The 19721-nt window shown below is 38.6% G+C and overlaps 1 long non-coding RNA gene across 1 annotated transcript in view; it reads right to left on the minus strand.

Annotated features, from left to right (window-relative positions):
- The window catches only part of LOC125281515 (uncharacterized), a 290038-nt gene extending 285087 nt beyond the window's left edge, over nucleotides 1–4951 (minus strand). Inside the window, exon 1 of the long non-coding RNA XR_008957342.1 lies at nucleotides 4858–4951. This is a non-coding gene — a long non-coding RNA (uncharacterized LOC125281515). The remainder of the gene's footprint in view (nucleotides 1–4857) is intronic.
- Between the last annotated feature and the right edge of the window lie 14770 nt (nucleotides 4952–19721).

Here is a 19721-nt window from a genome sequence, read left to right on the forward strand (position 1 = left end):
AAATGACTGAGGCACCCAGGCCCAGGCGCCCCTTTGTTGGAAGTTTTTTGACTATTCTTGCACTTTCCTTAGTTGTATTCGTTCATTCAGATTTTACTCCTTCATGATTCAGCCTCTGTAGGTTTATTTTTCTAGGAATTTATACTTTCCAAAAAATGGTTTTGAAATATCTTTGCATCATTGTCAAAAATCAATGGGTCACATATGTGTGGTTCTAATTCTGGACTCTGTTCATTTCTATTCTTTTATGTGCCCATCCTTTGCCAATGCCACACTGTCTTGGTTACTATAGCTATATAATATGTCTTAAAATATGTCTTGGCATTCTAATTCCTGTTTTCAGGTTATTGTTAACATTTCTTTAGTATTCTCTTTTAAGTTGCTTTGTTTTTAACTATACCTCTTAATATAAATTTTAGGGGTTCCTCTCGTGATTACATAATACATAATTCTTCACATTCTACTTAAAACCAGTACTCTACCACTTTACATGTAGAAATTTTACTGCAGTAAATATCCCTTTACCTCCCTATTTGTGTTGTAATTATCTCACATGTCATATCTACATACATTGAAAATCCTATCAGAAATGTAATTTTTGCTTTAAACCATAAAACATACTTTAAAGTACTCAATAAGCAAACTGCTTATTATATTCACCCAGATATTTGCCATTTCTGGTACTCTTTTCATTGCAGATGTTCCAAGTTTTCTTTTTGTATCATCTCCCTTTTTTCTGAAGAACTCCCTTTAGTAATTCTTTTAGAGCTCTGAATTGCTCTTCAGATCTGTTCTGAACATAAGCCACCCAATAATCAGTTTGGATCTTGGGCACTGGCACATCCCATAGTTCAGTTCTCAAAGTCTATGTATTTTTTTAGGATTAGATCAACAACTGTGCAGTTCATGGGTGAGCCCAGGAACTCACTGAGAACTTTAAGTGGTCACCTTCTCAAGTCCTCCCTTACCAGGATCTTCTTTGTACCTCCTGGTTCCCTCTTGTTCCCCTTTTTTGTTATCTGACCAGAACACTGAGGTTTCATTGCCCCACTCTGCCTCATACTCTCCACAGCAATGTTCACATGTAGGGTCAAGCTATAGAACAGCAGGGAAAAAGAAAAGAAAAGAGAAAAGAAAAGAAAAAGTCATGGAAGTTCATTCTTCTCTCTTAGGACCATTAGCTTCTCTGATTAGAAAGGAAGTTTTCCCACCTGTTATGGACTGAATGCTTGTATCCTGTGGCACCAATGGGTTTTCATGTTGAAACCCAATGGGATGCTATTGGGAGGTGGGGCCTGTGGGAGGTAATTAGATTTAGGTAAATTCATGAGAGTGGAGCTGCCATGATGGGATTAGTATCCTTATAAAAAAAAGGAACTAGAACTCTCTATCTCTCTCTCAGCCATATAAGGATACAGCAAGGTGGCAGCCATCTGCAAACTAAGGTGCCTTCACCAGACACCAAATCTGCCAACGCCTTGATGTTGGAATTACTGGACTCCAGAACTATGAGAAATAAACGTTCATTGTTAAAGCCACCCAGTCTATAAAAATTTGCTAGTGGTAGTGTGAACAGACAAAGACACTCACCACCTTTAGTATTTTGGCTCCTGCAGGTTCTTATTGACTTTGCTTTTGCCCCTCCCACAGGATTGCTTAAGGGATGGGGAGAAAGAAAAGGAAACAAACAAATAAATAAATAAGGGGGAGAGGTTCCTGCACTCTTTATTGGCTTTAAAAAACCGCTTTACTACTTCTTAAGCCAGAACCAGAGGGCTCCTGGAGCTTTCTCTGCCCACACTAATACCCATTCCTAGGTTTTTAGCTACATTAAGTTCAGCTCAGGAGATACTGAAGTAAACTAAATGGTACCCTCACTATGAATTCGGTGGTATTTTGAATTCTGGTATTCTTTCTAAACTTCATCTTTCTCAGTGTTATGTATTTCCTACAGCCTTCAAATAGCTGCCCCATGAATCCTGCCCATGTTTTATAGCTGTATTCATGGGGAGAGACACAATGGCAATTGTTTACTCCATCTTGCCTGGAACCAGAATATCCCATACAATTATTCTTAATTTATGGGCTTAGAATCCCTCACACTTGAGAAATATACTTGTTCCATATGCCTAAATAAAGATGGACTCCAAAAGTCGACATTTATTCCTACAAAATTGAGCCTCTTGAGAATTGCTTTTATGCTACACTACAGTTATTAATATTCCCTTGGCTTCTCTCAAAGGTCATTGCCAGAAGCATACATATGATATTTGTAATTGTAATCAGTATAAAATTGTTAAGGCCATCACACATACATTATTCAATGATCCTTTACAAAGTCCCATATGAGGTTTCCTTTTTTTTTTATTTAATTAATACTGTGCTAGGAAAAAAAATTTATTTCCATTAAGAGACTAAAATGCTTAGAGCTTTCCAATAGTAAGAGCTCCATCCGTGATTATACAACTCATTTTTTTTCCTGGCTACTAGGAAGCTCAGAGACAAATCAGAAGCTTTATTATAGTTGTTATAATTATTATTTTTCCCTGTTCCTAATTTTCTAGTTTCCCTTCTTTTTATTATTTCATTGCATGTGCATTTGTTATATACTTCCTCAAATTCTTTGCCAAATGAGGCAGAAAATGAATGAATGAATGAATGAATGAATGAAATATAATGAGTAACTAAAGCTGTAATTGGTACTTTTGTAAGATTTTATACCCACCCAATCAAAACTAATTTTTTCTTCTGAATTTTTTTTTACAAGCAGCAAGATATCTAGGGTCTTGCCTGATTATTTCATGTCCTAAAGCATTTTCCTCCTACATTTACATTGACATCTGCAAATGTTAATGGAGTTTCTCTCTGGGATGGGGATCATTAAGTCAAAGAACTGAAGCAAAATGGGCAATGAAAGATTGAATTTGTTCATGCCCATAACAATAGGCAGTGATGCTAATGTGCATGGCAATTTTTATTGAATTTATGCAGCATACTGCAGCATCTGGAAACCCTTTGCTTGATTTTGGGATGCAATCAGTTCAAAACCTTAAATATACTCCTCAGGGCTTATTCTCCTATTGATTAGAATTAAAGCAAGTTGCCCATATGAAAGCCTGGAGCGCTGAGAGGAAGTTAGGGACATGAAAGTATTTTACTAGGGGATGAAAATAAAAAGCAATTACAACGAAACCCACTTCCCAAGAGAAGGTAAGAGCAAAACCTCTACTCGCCCACTTGCAGCCCAATTTCACAAAAGAGGAAGATGTGACTTTTCTAGAAAATTAATGTCAGCCCCAGATTAGAACTGATGAAGTTCTATTTATTGCATCTACTCTGACCCTCACTCCAGACAGTGTCCCGCTCTCCCGGGCTGAAGCCTGCAGTATCTCTGCAACCCTGCCAGCACTCCATGCCTCCTTGTAGTGTCTCTCAGTAAATAAGCCCACCTTTCTGCATGTCAAACATTGCTGTGCTGCCTCCAAATCAATCCTGCTCCTGCCCTCCAATCAATTCACTCTGCCCTCCATTTTCTCTTCCCAGACAGCCACCAGAGGGGGAAAAAAACAAAAAACCTGCCCTAAAACTCATTTATGTTCTCCTTTGTCTTCCCATCCATCTATTTCCTTGCCAAAGCACATTCTCATTCGCATTAGCTGCCGTGGTTCTCCTTATTTTGAGGTCTGAATAAACTGGCTGTATCCAGCAGTGTCCTGACAGGCTTCCTGAATCCATCAGAGGCTCTCTACACTCTCAATATTGCCAAGTTGGCCAGTTATCCCCCTAATTATGTGTCACATTGGGGATCAGTGACAGAATCAAGCAAAAAACCCCCACACCGGTCAATAAGTCTACTGATAAAGAAAGAGTCTTCGGGAATAGAATAATCAGTATGAGATTGAGTCTTATCGTAGGCAAGATACTATACCCTCTTCCGTTGTGATCAGAAATAGCCACCAATTGCCATTACCTATACTCAATTTAGGAGTCCTCTCATATCTGTGCTATCTGCCTGCCTTCCAGTACCCAAATAATAGAGCAGCTGAAGAAATAGGGCTAGACTTCACAATGATGAGCTGAGAGGGACTTTAGAGCTCATGTGCTTTAAAAACCATATTTTTTCTAACAATTGTAGAAACTGAGACACTGAGAAGTGATTTGACCAAAGTCAAAGCAGGAATATCCAATTAACAGCTGCCATTTTTCTGTGAGACCATACTGCTTCTTTTGTACGCCAGGAAAACTTCCTTTCCTAAACATTCTTACCGCTGACTTTTCAATTGCTATTTGATCTCACCATTCCCCATGACATTTTAAATATTTGTCCTTCTCTTGTCTCTCCTTTAAGATAATTTTCAATTTTATAGGTAAAGCATCTTACATTTCTAGCTTCCTTTATATTCTTCACTTCTATCCTAGTTCAGGCCATTTGACCACCTACCATGACCCCATTTTAGCTTCCAAATTGCTGGCACATTAATATTTCTAAATTTCACATTCCTTATTGTCACTTCCTTGTGCAAAGTGCTTTCGTAACCCCTCTTTCCCTACAACGAAATACACGTTTAGTGTCCTCCTCAGCACCACCCCAGTCTCTCTCAATGGCCTTATATCCCACTACCCACCCTCATATAATCAGGCAGAAAGCTGATTTCTGGCATAACTAAAATAACAAACCACATATCAAAGATTTAATAATTTTCCATGAATCAAGGAACTTAGCATCTTGAGTTTTCTCTGGAAAAGATTAGAGTTCTGAGACAGAATTGGCCATCAGCAAAATCATTGTTTTTCTCCTAATCCCAGCAATGAGTACCTAAAACATTGTCAGGTACTAGAAATAAAAGGTGATTGTACCTGACATCAAGAAACTCTTCATTCTGTGAAGAACATGGAACCGTGTACAGCAAATCCTAATTCAATGAGATGCATGCTATCTCAAGGCAGTAATAAAGTGTTGTGGAAGCTTTTAACATAGCCTCCCCCACTTGCCCTTTTGACCTTCTGTTCCTCTGTTATCTGTTGTCATGAGTTCACCCTAGTGCATTCAGAAACATGAAGGCGAGGCTAGAGGTCAGTAGCCGAGACTAGCAACTAGTATGCAGAGCAGAATGAGGAGTCAAGTTGCAGACCTATAGCCTGATGCAGACCTGTAGTCTGATGACCTCTGACACATTGAAGGTGCTAGCTGTTCAACAAAGAGTTAGACTTTGGCCTTAGATGTGGGGTCAAGATGAACAAAGAAAGCGTGGCATCTTCATTATTAATCAAAACAATGCCTGATTTTGCTTAGGATTTAAAGTATAAACATTACTTCACATATGTGAAGTCCTCATAGTCCCATTAAGATAAAGAGAGAAGAACCATATCATTCCTGGTTTATAAATGACCCACATGAGAGACGCCCTATCTGTTGGGTAGTTGATCTGTTGATTGAGTGATTCACTATCTCACTGACTGATCAATGATCCATAATAAAAGTGACAGTTCTTCTTTCCCAACAAGGCAGGATGGGGGTAATGATTTTATCAATGAAGAACTAAAGCTTAAAGAGATGAGGTTGCTAGTCCCCTGATATGAAACTCATCAGGAGGCCCAGAGTTTGAATTTGAGTTCTCTGAGAACAGGTTAAGAATTATTTTCATTATACTGTGTTTATGTATAGATCAGCCTTTCTGGCACCCTTGATGGTACCCTGTGAACAATTCCCCAAACATCAAGCTAGATCTACAACTGTTAACATAGAAAGGATTTCAAGATCTACCTTGGCTGCAGGGTATATCTAACCAGAACCACTCTGGGATCAAGGTCAAGAAGTAACAATGTCTTCTGCCTCATTTCTTTCTGAACCTTCAAATTCTGGCACACACACATATGTATGAACTGCAAAGGGTGATAAGGGTCATAGTAAGATAATTAGGTAGAAAAAAATGCTTTAAATTCCTCTGTAGAAATGTGACGCAGAAATTAATTTTTTCCTTTTTCCCTTGGTAGTTTATTCCCAAGTAGTTTACTCATTCTTTTTTAATATCAAGCTTTCATAATCTACATGCATATTAATAGTAATTTTATTTCTTCTTTTATGTTCTTTTCTTGTCAGTGAATGGGACAGCTGGGTGAAAAACAAGTCTGAGAATAGATGAAAGGAAAGCAGGAGTCTTTTCACCCACGCTAGACCTTAAAAGTTAGATGAGCACTTTGTATAATATGGGCTTTGAATAGGAGCCAAAAACAGGGTGGAGGGAAAAGTCTCTCATTTGCAGATGGGTGTCTGGATTTTGGAAGTATAAGGGAATATCTAATTGCTGTGTAAACAGGTGCCAATTGCTACAATGATCTGCTGGGTAAGTACAAATAAAGTTGTTGGAAAAAACAAAAAATGACAGTGGGGGTGGATCTGTAGGTGGTCCTAAAATTCAGAAAAAGGAGTTTGAATCTGATGAGGAAAAAATAAAAGAATGAAAGTAAGAAAACAATGATGTTTGAATGAATCACACTTAACTATTCCATGAGAAAATACTTGGAAACAAAATTTTAAATTCAGTTAATGGCACCACTTAAAATAATAACTCAAAATACTCCAAGGCAATGGAACTGTTGAAATATGGAATAAAATGTCATCTAACTGTCATCACCCTCAAAAATGTATTCACACATGCATAGACCAATATCTAGTAAATCATCGGAATTTTTTTGAGCTTATAATTTTTTCAAAGTATTGATATGGAAAAATAATTTTTAAATCCTTTTTCAAAAATAACAAGCAAATTTATGATATGTATGTATGATTACATCATATGTGTGTATATATAGTTATGTAATATATAGTATATATACATATAGATAATATACAGAGGAATCAGTAATATGAAACAAGTTTTTAATTGGTGTTCTAGTGGTAAAGAAAAATGCTATCAGGATGTGAGGGCGATCTGGCTGTGATATTTGTCACCCCATTGATCACCAGGGTTGTTTCGGCTGATCTGGCTGTCTAGGCGGGTGTCCCCTTCCTCCCTCACCGCTCCATATGCGTCCCTCCAGAAGCGGCACACTCGGTCCAAGAGCACGACCTTCCCCGATAGAGGAGGACCGTTCTTCGGTCAAGGGTATACGAGTAGCAGCGCTCCCCTGCTAGAACCTCCAAACAAGCTCTCAAGAAAAATGCTATCAACCTGCTCAGCTAGTTCCTAATCACACATCTGAAAAAAAAAAAAAAAAACTACAAAATATATTGTGTGATTATGGTGAGTTTTCCCCTGTGCTAACCAATTGGTTTAAATCAATCTTGCACCGAAGGAAAGAAGGAAGGGAAGGAGGGAGGAAGGGAGGGAGGGAGGGGACATCTTAAAGGGAGGGGACATCTTAAAGGGAGGCAGACAGACAAGAAAGAAGTAGAGAGTAGTGAAAGAATGGGAGAGGAATAAGAGAAGGACAGGACAACAAATAGTGTCTACTAGGACCTTTCATATCACAAACTCATTTCATCAACCCAACATCCTTGCTTTGTGACTATTATTTTTTTTAAAGATTTATTTATTTGTAACTGGGTGTTATACACAAACAATGAATCATGGAACACTACATCAAAAACTAATGATGTACTGTATGGTGACTAACATATCATAACAAAAAAAAGATTTATTTATTTATATGACAGAAAGCGGGGGGATGAGCAGAGGGAGAGAGAAGCTTAAGCAGACTCTGGGCTGAGCCTGGAGCCTGACACAGGGCTCAAACTCACAACCCTGAGATCACGACATGAGCCAAAACCAAGAGTCAGTCGCTTAACCAACTACGCCACCCAGGTGCCCCTGTAACTATTATTAATAGCGTATTCCAGATAAGAAAATCCATGCTCACGAGGTACAGGTACTTGTTCACAACTAATAAATGACATATCTAGATTTTCAACCTGGAATAGTGGTCCCACCCCATACCTCCTTAACTCTAGGCTCTAGCTTAGGCTCTCCAAGGTGTTTGTTGCAATGCTGTGGGTCCATGGTCCATGGAGGTACTTGCTCCCCCATCAGAAGAACCTGCTGCAGGGAGCATAGATGATTGGCAACCTCCTCCTGCCACACTTTTGGACCCACTGAGGATTCACACCATACCTCCCTCAAGTGCTCTCACCCAGTGAATGAACACAGCAGTATATGAACCAGGCAATTCCTGTCAACATGAGATCCCTCTAACATGTATCTTTCGCACAGGGACTCCCCACTGGTAAGGCTGAATGAAACTTTCTCAGAACCATGCTGGGATCTGAGGTTCTTATCCAGTCCTTCCTTCTTTCTCTTTTTTCACACATGGCAGGCCTACATTGCAATCTGAGGATTCTTGCCTTCTCCTGATCCTCTTGCAGGTCTAATTCCACCTTAGTGTTTATTCCTTAAAGGTCCTGAATGGACATAAATGTCCTAGGTAGATCCAGACTCTTACACTTAGGCTGTCTGTAACCTACATAAAACAAGCTATGAATTTATATGCAATTCCCAACCTACTTACCTTAATCTCCAGAAAAAACATGGTAAACCATAAAACTCTTTCCCAATACCACCACTACTAATGATTAATCAAAACCACCAGAGATGACATGCTCCCCATTGGAAAACCATGATTCCAGCTAGAATTGAAGGCACATAGGACTCTCCTTAGTGTGGGTTATGATCTGGAAGAGATACAGACCAAGGAGTCGGTTCAAGCTAATCTAGTTCTGGGGGTCAGAATGAGGATAAGCTGCTTAAGAGGTGATTCAAAAAAAACTACACCCCCCTTTAGAGCATCATGTCATTCCTAAGTTTCTTTAAAAGATTGTGGGATTTTTCCATACCTTTGAGAAGGAAGAGGCATTGTCACAGACATATAAACCAATACCGGTCCACTTCAGACCACACAGTCATTCTCATACCTTCCCTTCAGTTATTGCAAATTTCTTCTGTTAACATCAATCTCTAATTCAAATATCCTCTCATTTTATAGGAGAAAATGTTTCATAAGTTGGAGAATGAAAGGATAGCAAATCCAAGTGTTACAATGATATTCACTGGTTTCACAATATTTTTCTTATAATTTATATAAGATTGATGTAAGTAAATCTCATCCATGAAAATAAAATAAACACAATACAATGGAATGTCCATAATTATATATTAAAATGTTGATGAATCAAATATTGTATACAGTAAACACAGAAAGGTCACTGATTAGAAATTTAAAACTTTTTCTTTTTTTAGACAAATCCAATATACTAACCACATTTTTATGCAGATTTGTCAGATTACCATATGCCTCCATTATTACTATATCTTAATGTAAAGTCTCTATCTCAATGTCAATTTCTCTCTACCTTCTCCCCCCTTAATACACACACAAAAAATCTACCTCTTCCACAAAAGGCTTTCATGAGGCACCTTCAACTTTCTTCTTCACATGTCCACTGGCCCCTTGATTTCATTCCCCCAGCAAGGTCTTGGTGCCCACTACTGTGCCTCCTTCCTCCCATCTCTGGTGATTCTTACTAAGCACAGCTCCCTTCTACACTGACCTTGGATCATTACAAGCAACATAGATTTAGTGTCTGGTAACAATGGGTAACAATAAAGGTGGTGGAGAGGGAGTGGGGAAAGGGTAATTCTCCTTCTTTTAAAATCCAGTTAAACATTTGGAAGCTAGGGGCGCCTGGGTGGCTCAGTCCATTGAGCATCCAACCCTTGGTTTTGGTTCAGGTTGTGATCTCATGGGTCCTGGGACTGAGCCCCACAACGGCCTTCAGGCTCAGAGGGGAGTCAGCTTGAAGATTGTCTCCCTCTGCCTCTCCCCACAAGTGCTTTCTCTCTCTCTCTCTTTCTCTCTCTCTCAAGTAAATAAATAAATCTGTAAACAAACAAACAAACAAAAACAAAAAAACACTTTGGAAGCTGGGGATGAGGACATGCTGCACTTGGAGCCACAAAAAAGAAGATATGGAAACAACCTAAACAAAACCTGTATATACCCAGAACTTCTTTGTGAGCTAGGCAGAGGATAGCAACCCAATTTTAGAAATAAGGAATCTGAGACACTGGGTGGCTCAGTTGGTTAAGCATCTGCCTTCAGCTCAGGTCACGATCCCCAGGTCCTGGGATCAAGCCCCACATCATTGGGCACCCTGCTCAGCAGAGTCTGCTTCTCCTTCTCCTTCTGTGTACTACCTCGCTCTCTCTGTCTCAAATAAACAGTCTTTAAAAAAAAAAAAAAAGAAGGAACTTTACGCACTGCCTACCAGATGCCCTCTTCCAAATCACAAAGTAGAAGAATTCGAAGGAACCAGGTTCTTAATTGTGAATTGCATTGTTTTTATTCAATGATAATGTCTTTAAATCCTACATGTCAAAGACAAGACAATTAAATAGCTAGCTCAAATCTGAAATATAAACAATTAGAGTTTTATTCAGCCTTTTATGCTAAAATTAGCATCTTTAGAGTTAAAATGTAAAGCCTATAGCATAGCAAAATAATTCCATCCCTTAAATGAAGAAAATGTGGTATCATAATATCTAGAATACAACTACTACCCTCCTAATATCTTAAACTGGATGTAGGCCAAAATCCTAAATGTCAACAATCATAACTATGGATTTTCTCTTTAAATAATAATTTTTTGAAAATAAAAATAAATGATTTTTGTATGGCTGAAATTACTTCACTCTCTTGAAGCTTCTGAAATGAATTCCCAAGGACTAAAGTAAAAGCAACTCTTACATTTGACTTGGCATTTTCCATTTATTGCTTTCAGCTTTAAATGGCAAAGCATTATTCTTATCATTAAAAATAGCACTGAGCTACAGAAACTTTAAGTAATGTATGATATTGGTTACAACAGTTGTAGCCCACTGTAAGAAAAGCTAATATATAAGAAAAACACTGATGTTTAAAAATTGGGACTGCTTATTAATATTTCTAGAGGGTTCCTTGACTTCAGAAATGATTTACTAAAGGCATTTTCAGTTGTATTGTATAATCTATTTAATATTAAGCAATAAATGACTAAATAATGACCTCTGGGAGACTTTCATCTGGAGAATGTTTAATAGAGTTGGCGAAGAAGTGTCACAGGGCAGTACAAATGGGAGACTGTTTTTTAGTCAGATCACCAGGCAGAAAAGCCTTTACCAATCAAATGGCCATAGAATCTTCCCATAAACATAATATACAAAGTGAATAGATTCACAAGGAAGAAAGAATGATATACAACTACACAGCCATTAAAAAGGCAAGTTGTAAAAGAATGTTAAATGACACCAAAACTCTTTTACTATTAGTGGGGGGGGGGGGGGGAAGGATCATGAAAGGCTATTTCAAGCATAAGCCCTATTTTTTAAAGTTGTACAAACAAGTACTTACATAAATTTATAAACTTCCAGAGGATATACACTGAGACAGGATAATCGTTGACATTTTTTCATTTTTACATAATTCTGTATTTTCCATTTTTTTTTTAAATGACCACATCTTTCTTTATAACCCATTATATCAGTCAGCACTGACTACATTATACGGCAGTAACAAATAATCTCTTGGCTTTACCCAAGGAAAGCTTATTCTTGCCTATTTATCAGCATAGGCAGGGATGTTCTGCTCATAGAATCAATCAGGGACCCAGACTGATGGAGTCTTCATCTCTACACACTCTTTCATGATCACTGAGACCAAAGAGAGCACAGTGGTGAATTGTGCACAGCTCTGAAAACTTCTACCTGGAAGTGACACATGTCACTACCACTCACAATTCTTTGGAAAAGCAAATCATGAGGCCAAAACTAACTTTATTGAAGGTAGTCAGGATAATCCAACCGCATGCCCAGGAGAACTGGTTAAAAATCCTACAAAATTTGGATATGAAATTATAAGAATAATAGCTAATTTTTAAAAATACATTCTAGGTTTTTCAAACTTTCCAAAATATCATGTATTTTTTGTAGTATCTCTGAAAAAAATAACTCTCAACAAATATTATTCTTAAAAAGTGAAAAACTCATTATCACAATATGGAGGGGTAAAAAAAAGAAGTTATCTTCCAAATAAAGAAAATAACATCACCAGAGGAGAATATTCACTCTACCACTTACAAAGTAAAGTAAGCTTATATACTAGAGAGAAAATAAGACTCCACATATGTCAGTGATCCTAGAGTTCAAAGTAAAGACTATTTAGTACAAAAATACAAGAGAGGGCTAGGATTTAGTAACATGGTACTGAAGAAGCCCCTTCATCCAAACAAAACCATTGATTAAAGGATTTCACCCAGTGAGAAGGATCAGAGAGTGATATGAAAACACACTGTACAACCATGCTGGCCCATTGTTCATAGTAAACTCTAGCTTTTAATTAGTCATTACAGAGCCTGAATGTGATCATGTAGTCATTCTTAGTTAACCCCTTTGTTGTTTATTCATTCATTCATCAAATATTTATTGTGGATCAGCTGGGAAGAGGTGTAATAGGAGGACCCTAAGCTCACTTCATCCCATGGATGCAACTAGACCACAACCATAATCAGTGTAAATAACCCAGGACATGACCTAAAGACTGGCAGAATGAACTCCACAACTAAAGGCAGGGAAGAGGCCACACTGAAGAAGGTAGGAAGGGCAAAGATGAGGTCTGGAAGAAAAACAGCCCATGGCCACCTGTGGTGGGGAAGATCTGCCCTTCCGAGTCAGGCTCCCTTGAGTGCCCGCACTGCAGGAGTTGGTCATGCAGAGAAGGGCAGGAAACAGACTTTCACACGGGGAGCCCATGAATGAAGAGGATGAATCTCCATGATATTTGCCTTTGTGAATGAAGGGCCGAATTTCATGAGTTCTTAAAATGAATGGGACTTAAAGCCTGGAATTTAAAAATGGACAGACTCAGGCCTAGGAGAACCCGGAAAGTGTCAGGAAGCTGAGTCCTCACCTGTAAAGAGACAGCAGGACAAATAGCCCAAGCAGATAGACCAAACACTTTGAAAAATGCCACGGGTGGACAGGAGAGAGAGTGATTTGCTCATCTCAGAGCACAGCCTGGAGAGACAGTGATCATGGGGAGACCCCTTGTGGGAACCAGGGCAGTGCCAACATTCCTTATGTAACTTGCCTACACCAATTCCAGCCTGCCAAGGATCAGAAGATCTGCCCTTCCGAGTCAGGCTCCCTTGAGTCCCTGCACTGCAGGCCTCTCTCCCAGAACACCAGCACAAACCCTGCCAACACCACATCTCCTCACCTGCACATTTTGTAGGACCTCAGTCCCAGCAGTGGTGGGGGCAGGTCTTGTTTAGCAAGCAAATCTCTCCTCACCTTGCTGCCCACAATAGGCAAAGAGAACCCCTGTAGACAACTGGACTAAAGGAAAAAAGATCAAGACTCAACAGCAGAACACATGCAATACACATGGGAGACACTCCCTGAAGTGCCAGGACCTAAGGAACAGGAGACACTGCACTGCAGGGCACTACAAGACCTCTTCCTCACAAGGCTGTTATTGCTTAGACCAAAGAAGCAGCTGACTGTCCTAACACACAGAAACAGACACAGAAAGTCAGACAAAATGAAGAGACAAAGAAACAACTCCCAAATGAAAGAACAGGACCAAACCATAGCAAGAGACCAAAGCAAAACAGATATAAGTAATATGGCCCATAGAGAATTTAAAGTAATGATCATAAGATACTATGGACTGGAGAAGAGTAGAAGACATCAGTGAGACCCTTAACACAGAGATAAAAAAGAACCAATCAGAGACCAAGAACACGATAAATAAATAGCAAGCTAGATGAAGCAGAGAAATGAATTAATGACCTGGAAGATAGAGTAATGGAAAGTAACCAACCTGAGCAAAGGAGAGGATAGAAAATTATACAAATTGAGACTAGTCTTGGGGAATTCATCGACCATAATAACATCCACATTATAGAGATCTCAGAAAAAGAAGTGCTAAGGGAGCAATTAAATCTATTTGAAGAAATAATAGCTGAAAACATCCCTAATCTGGGGAAGGAAATGGATATCCAGATCCAGGAGGCACAGAGATCCCCCCAAAAATTCAACTCAAGGAGGTCCACACCTAGACACATAGTAATTAAAATGGCAAAAAGTAGCTATAAAGAAAATATTTTAAAGGCAGCAAGAGAAAAAAAATAGTTACATACAAGGGAAATCCCATAAGGCTAAAAGTGGATTTTTCAGCAGAAACTTTGCAGGCCAGAAGGGAATGACATGATATATTCAAAGCAGTGAAAGGGAAAAATATACAGCCAAGAATGTTCTATCCAGCAACGCTGTCATTCAGAATAGAAGGAGAGATAGTTTCTCAGAAAAACAAAAATTAAAGGAGTTCATGACCACTAAACCATGCCTACAAGAAATATTAAAGGGGACCTTTTGAGTGGAAGGGAACACCATAAGTGAGAATATGAAAAGTAAAAAATACAAAAGCAGTAAAAATAAACATTTCTATAAAAATCAGTCAGGGGATTCAAAAAATAAAAAGATATAAAATATGACACTATCTACCTAAAACGTGGGAGGGAAAGGAGTAAAGAATGGGTTTAAACTTAAGCAACCATCAACTTAATATAGACTGCTATATGCAGAAGATGTTATGTACAAACCAAATGGTAACCACAAATCAATGCCAGTAATAGATATGCAAAGAATAAAGAGAAAGGGATACAAGTATATCACTAAAGGAAGCCAACAAATTATGAAAGACATCAAGAAAAGAAAGGATCAGAGAAAATCTATAGAAGCAACTATAAAACAAGTAACAAAATGGCAATAAATACATATCTACCAATAATTACTTTGAATGTACATGAACTAAACCCTCCAATCAAAAGACATTGGGTAACAGAGTAGATAAAAAAACAAGAGCCATTATATGCTGCCTACAAGAGATTCATTTCAGACTGAAAGAAAGTGAGGGGAGTGCCTTGGTGGCTCAGTCAGTTAAGAGTCTGCCTTCAGCTCAGGTCATGATCCCAGGGTCCTGAGATCAAGCCCCACATAGGGCTTTCTGCTCAGCAGGGTGTCTGCTTCGCCCTCTGCCCCTCCCCCCACTCATGCTTGCACTCACTCATGCTCATTCTCTCTCTGAAATAAATAAAATCTTTTAAAAAAGAGAGAATGGATAGAAACCATATGATCATGTCAACAGATGCAGAAAAAGCATTTGATGAAGTACAACATCCATTTGTGATAAAAACTCTCTATAAAATAGATCTAGAGGGAACATATCTCAACATACAAAAGGTCTTATAGGAAAAACACACAGCCAACATCATACTCAATAGTGAAACACTGAGAGCTTTTCCTCTAAAGGCAGGAATAAGACAAAGATGTCCTCTCTCACTACTTTTATTCAACATAGTACTGGAAGTCCTAGCCACAGCAATTAGACAACATAATGAAATAAATCGCATCCACATTAGTAAGGAAGAAGTAAAATTTTCACTATTTGCAGATGACATAATACTATAGGTAGAAAACCCTAAAGATTCCACCAAAAAACTACTAGAACTGATCAATGAACTCAGTGAAGTCACAGGATACAAAATCAATGTACAGAAATCTGTGGCATTCCTATACACTAATAATGAAGCAGCAGAAAGTGAAACTAAGAAAACAATCCCATTTACAATTGCACCAGAAGTAGTACAATATCTAGCAATAAATTTAACCAAAAAGGTGAAATACCTGTACTCTGAAAACTATAAAGCACTGATAAAAGAAATTCAAATGATACAAAGAAATGGAAAGACATTCCAGGCTCATGGGTTGGAAGAACAAATATTGCTAAAATGTCCATACCACCCAAAGCAATCTACACATTTAATGCAAGCCTTCTCAAAATACCAATAGCATTTTTCACAGAACTAGAACAAATAATCCTAAAATTTATGTGGAACTACAAAAGACCCCAAACAGCCAATGCAATCTTGAAAAATAAAAACAAAACCGGAAGAATCACAATTCCAGATTTCAAGTTACATTACAAAGCAGTAGTAATTAAAAGAGTATAGTACTGGCATAAAAATAAATAGGTAGATCAATAGAATAGAACAGAAAACCCAGAAATAAACACATAATTATATGGTCAGTTAATCTTTGACAAAGCAGGAAAAGAATACCCAATGGGAAAAAGACAGTCTCTTCAACAAATTGTGTTAGGAGAACTGGACAGCAACATGCAAAGGAATGAAACTGGACCACTTTCTTTTTTTTTTTTTTTAATGATTTTTTATTATATTATGTTAGTCACCATACAGTACATCCCCAGTTTCTGATGTAAGGCTCGATGATTCATTAGTTGCGTATAACACCCAGTGCACCATGCAATACGTGCCCTCCTTACTACCCATCACCGGTCTATCCCATTCCCCCACCCCCCTCCCCTCTGAGGTCCTCAGTTTGTTTCTCATAGTCCATAGTCTCTCATGTTTCATTCCCCCTTCTGATTACCCCCCCTTTCTTTATCCCTTTCTTCCCCTACTGATCATCCTAGTTCCTATGTTCCATAGATGAGAGAAATCATATGATAGTTGTCTTTCTCTGCTTGACTCATTTCACTTAGCATTATCTCCTCCAGTGTCGTCCATGTTGCAGCAAATGTTGAGAACTCGTTCTTTCTGATAGCTGAGTAATATTCCATTGTATACATGGACCACAACTTCTTAATCCAGTCATCTGTTGAAGGGCATCTCGGCTCCTTCCACGATTTAGCTATTGTGGACATTGCTGCTATGAACATTGGGGTGCATATGGCCCTTCTCTTCACTATGTCTGTATCTTTGGGGTAAACACCCAGTAGTGCAATGGCTGGATCATAGGGTAGCTCAATTTTTAACTTTTTAAGGGACCTCCACACTGTTTTCCAGAGTGGCTGTACCAACTTGCATTCCCACCAACAATGTAGGAGGGATCCCCTTTCTCCACATCCTCTCCTACAATTGTTGTCTCTTGCCTTATCTATTTTTGCCATTCTAACTGGCGTAAGGTGGTATCTCAGTGTGGTTTTGATTTGAATTTCCCTGATGGCTAATGATTTTGAACATTTTTTCATGTGTCTGTTAGCCATTTGTATGTCTTCATTGGAAAAGTGTCTGTTCATATCTTCTGCCCATTTTTTGATTTGTTTATTTGTTTCTCGTGTATTGAGTTTGAGAAGTTCTTTGTAGATCTTGGATACCAGTCCTTTATCTGTAGTGTCATTTGCAAATATATTCTCCCATTCCGTGGGCTGCCTCTTAGTTTTTTTGACTGTTTCCTTGGCTGTGCAGAAGCTTTTTATCTTGATGAAGTCCCATAAGTTCATTTTATCTTTTGTTTCTCTTGCCTTTGGGGATGTGTCATGAAAAAGGTTGCTTTGGCCGATGTCGTAGAGGTTGCTGCCTATGTTCTCCTCTAGAATTTTGATGGATTCCTGTCTCACATCGAGGTCTTTCATCCATTTGGAGTTTATCTTTGTGTATGGTGTGAGAGAGTGGTCAAGTTTCATTCTTTTGCATGTAGCGGTCCAATTTTCCCAGCACCATTTATTGAAGAGACTGTCTTTTTCCCACCAGATGTTTTTTCCTGCTTTATCAAACATTAGTTGCCCAAAGAGCCAAGGGTCCATTTCTGGGTTCTCTATTCTGTTCCATTGGTCTATGTGTCTGTTTTTGTACCAGTACCATGCTGTCTTTGTGATCACAGCTTTGTAGTACAGCTCGAAATCCGGCATTGTGATGCCCCCAGCTTTGTTTTTCCTTTTAACAGTTCCTTGGAGATTCGGGGCCTTTTCTGTTTCCATACAAATTTAAGGACTATTTGTTCCAGTTCTTTGAAAAATTGGACCACTTTCTTATACCAAACACAAAAACAAATTCAAAATGGATGAAAGACCTAAATGTGAGACCTGAAACCATAAAAATCCTTGAAGAGAACACAGGAAGCAATCTTTCTGACATGGGCTACAGCAATTTCTTCTAGATAGGTCTCAATATAGACTCGAAACAAATGCAAAAATAAACTATTGGGATTATGCAAAAATAAAAAGTTTCTGCACAGCGAAGGAAACAATCAAAAAACTTAAAGGCAACCTACAGAATGGGAGACGATATTTGCAAATGACATATCCAATAAAGGGTTAGTATCCAAAATATGCAAAGAACTGATATAACTTGAAATCCAAAAAACAAATAATTCAATTTAAAAATGGGCAGAAGACATAAACAGACATTTCTCTGCAAAAGACAGACAGATGGCCAACAGACACATGAAAAGATGCTCAATATCACTTATCATCAGGGAAATGCAAATCAAAACTATAATGAGATATTACCTCACACCTGTCAGAATGGCTAACTTCAAAAACAAAAGAAAACTATTGGCAAGGATGTGGAGAAAAAGGAATCCTCATACACTGTTGGTGGGAATGCAAACTGGTGCAGCCGCTGTGGGAAACAGTAAGGAGGTTCCTCAAAAAATTAAAAGTAGAACTACCCTATATCCAGTAACAGCACTGCTGGGTACTTACCCAAAAAACAACAACATGGATAGAGCTAGGGAGTACTATGCTAAGCAAAATAAATCAGTCAGGGAAAGACAAATACCATACAATTTCACTCATAGGTAGAATATAAGAAACAAACCAAATGAGCAAAGGAAAAAAAAGAGAGAGAGAGAGAGAGAAACCAAGAAACAAACCCTTAATTATAGAGAACAAACTGATGGTTACCAGAGGGGAGGTGGGTGGGAGGATGGGGAAAATTAAGGGATGGGGATTAAAGAGTACACTTACCATGATGAAAAACAATAAAATTAAATAAAATAAATAAAATAATAAAATACAATAAAATAAAATTGTAAAAAATATTTCTGTACTTAGCTATAGCCTAGATACCATTATAGGTCTTGGGACTGAGCAATGAACCAAGCAGATGGAGCTTATGTTCTAACGTGGGGAAGGGGGATGGACAATAGAGTATGTCTGGATGGCAGTAAGCACATACTTCTCTGCGGAGTGCAGGGATAGAGAGGAATAGGGGGTGGTGCTTGAGGCAGAGGGGTCAGGTAAGACCTCAAGGATGAAGGGACACTGAAGCACAAGCCTGAAGGAATTGCGAGAACAAGCCACGTGGCTGTCTGGGAGAAGAGTGTTCCAGGCAGAACAGCAACTGCAAAGACCCAGAAGGTGGAGCAGAAGGTACGTGTTCGAGGAGTAGCCAGGAGGCTGGTGGAGCTGGGAGCAGAGTTGACAAGGGCAGAGTCATAAGAAATAGCATCAGGGAGGTAGCCAGGTGTGAAACCAGGGGCCTTTGGGGTCATGATAGGAAAAGGCTTTGAATTGTATTCTTTGTACAAAGGAAAGCCACCGGCAAGTTTTGAGCAGACAAGTGACAAAATCTTACTTTCAGTTTAAAAGGATTCCTCTGGTTGCTATGGAAAATAGAGAGTCTAGGGCAGAAGCAGGCCAATCTCTAGGAGGCTACTGCGACAGTCAAAATGAGATGGCCTGAAATACAGTGAGAACAGGAAGAGGTGATGAAAAGAGTGAGGGTATCATTACAAGGAGAGCCAACAGTATTTGCAGATGGATTGGATGTGGTATGTGAGGGAGAGGAGTCAAAGAATGTTCTCATATCACTTTATGATGAAGTACAGACTGGAAGAACCCCTCTTTTTTTTTTAAGATTTTATTTATTTATTTGACAGAGATAG

Source organism: Ursus arctos, unplaced genomic scaffold (genome assembly GCF_023065955.2).
Source record: "Ursus arctos isolate Adak ecotype North America unplaced genomic scaffold, UrsArc2.0 scaffold_4, whole genome shotgun sequence".
Lineage (NCBI taxonomy): Eukaryota > Metazoa > Chordata > Mammalia > Carnivora > Ursidae > Ursus > Ursus arctos.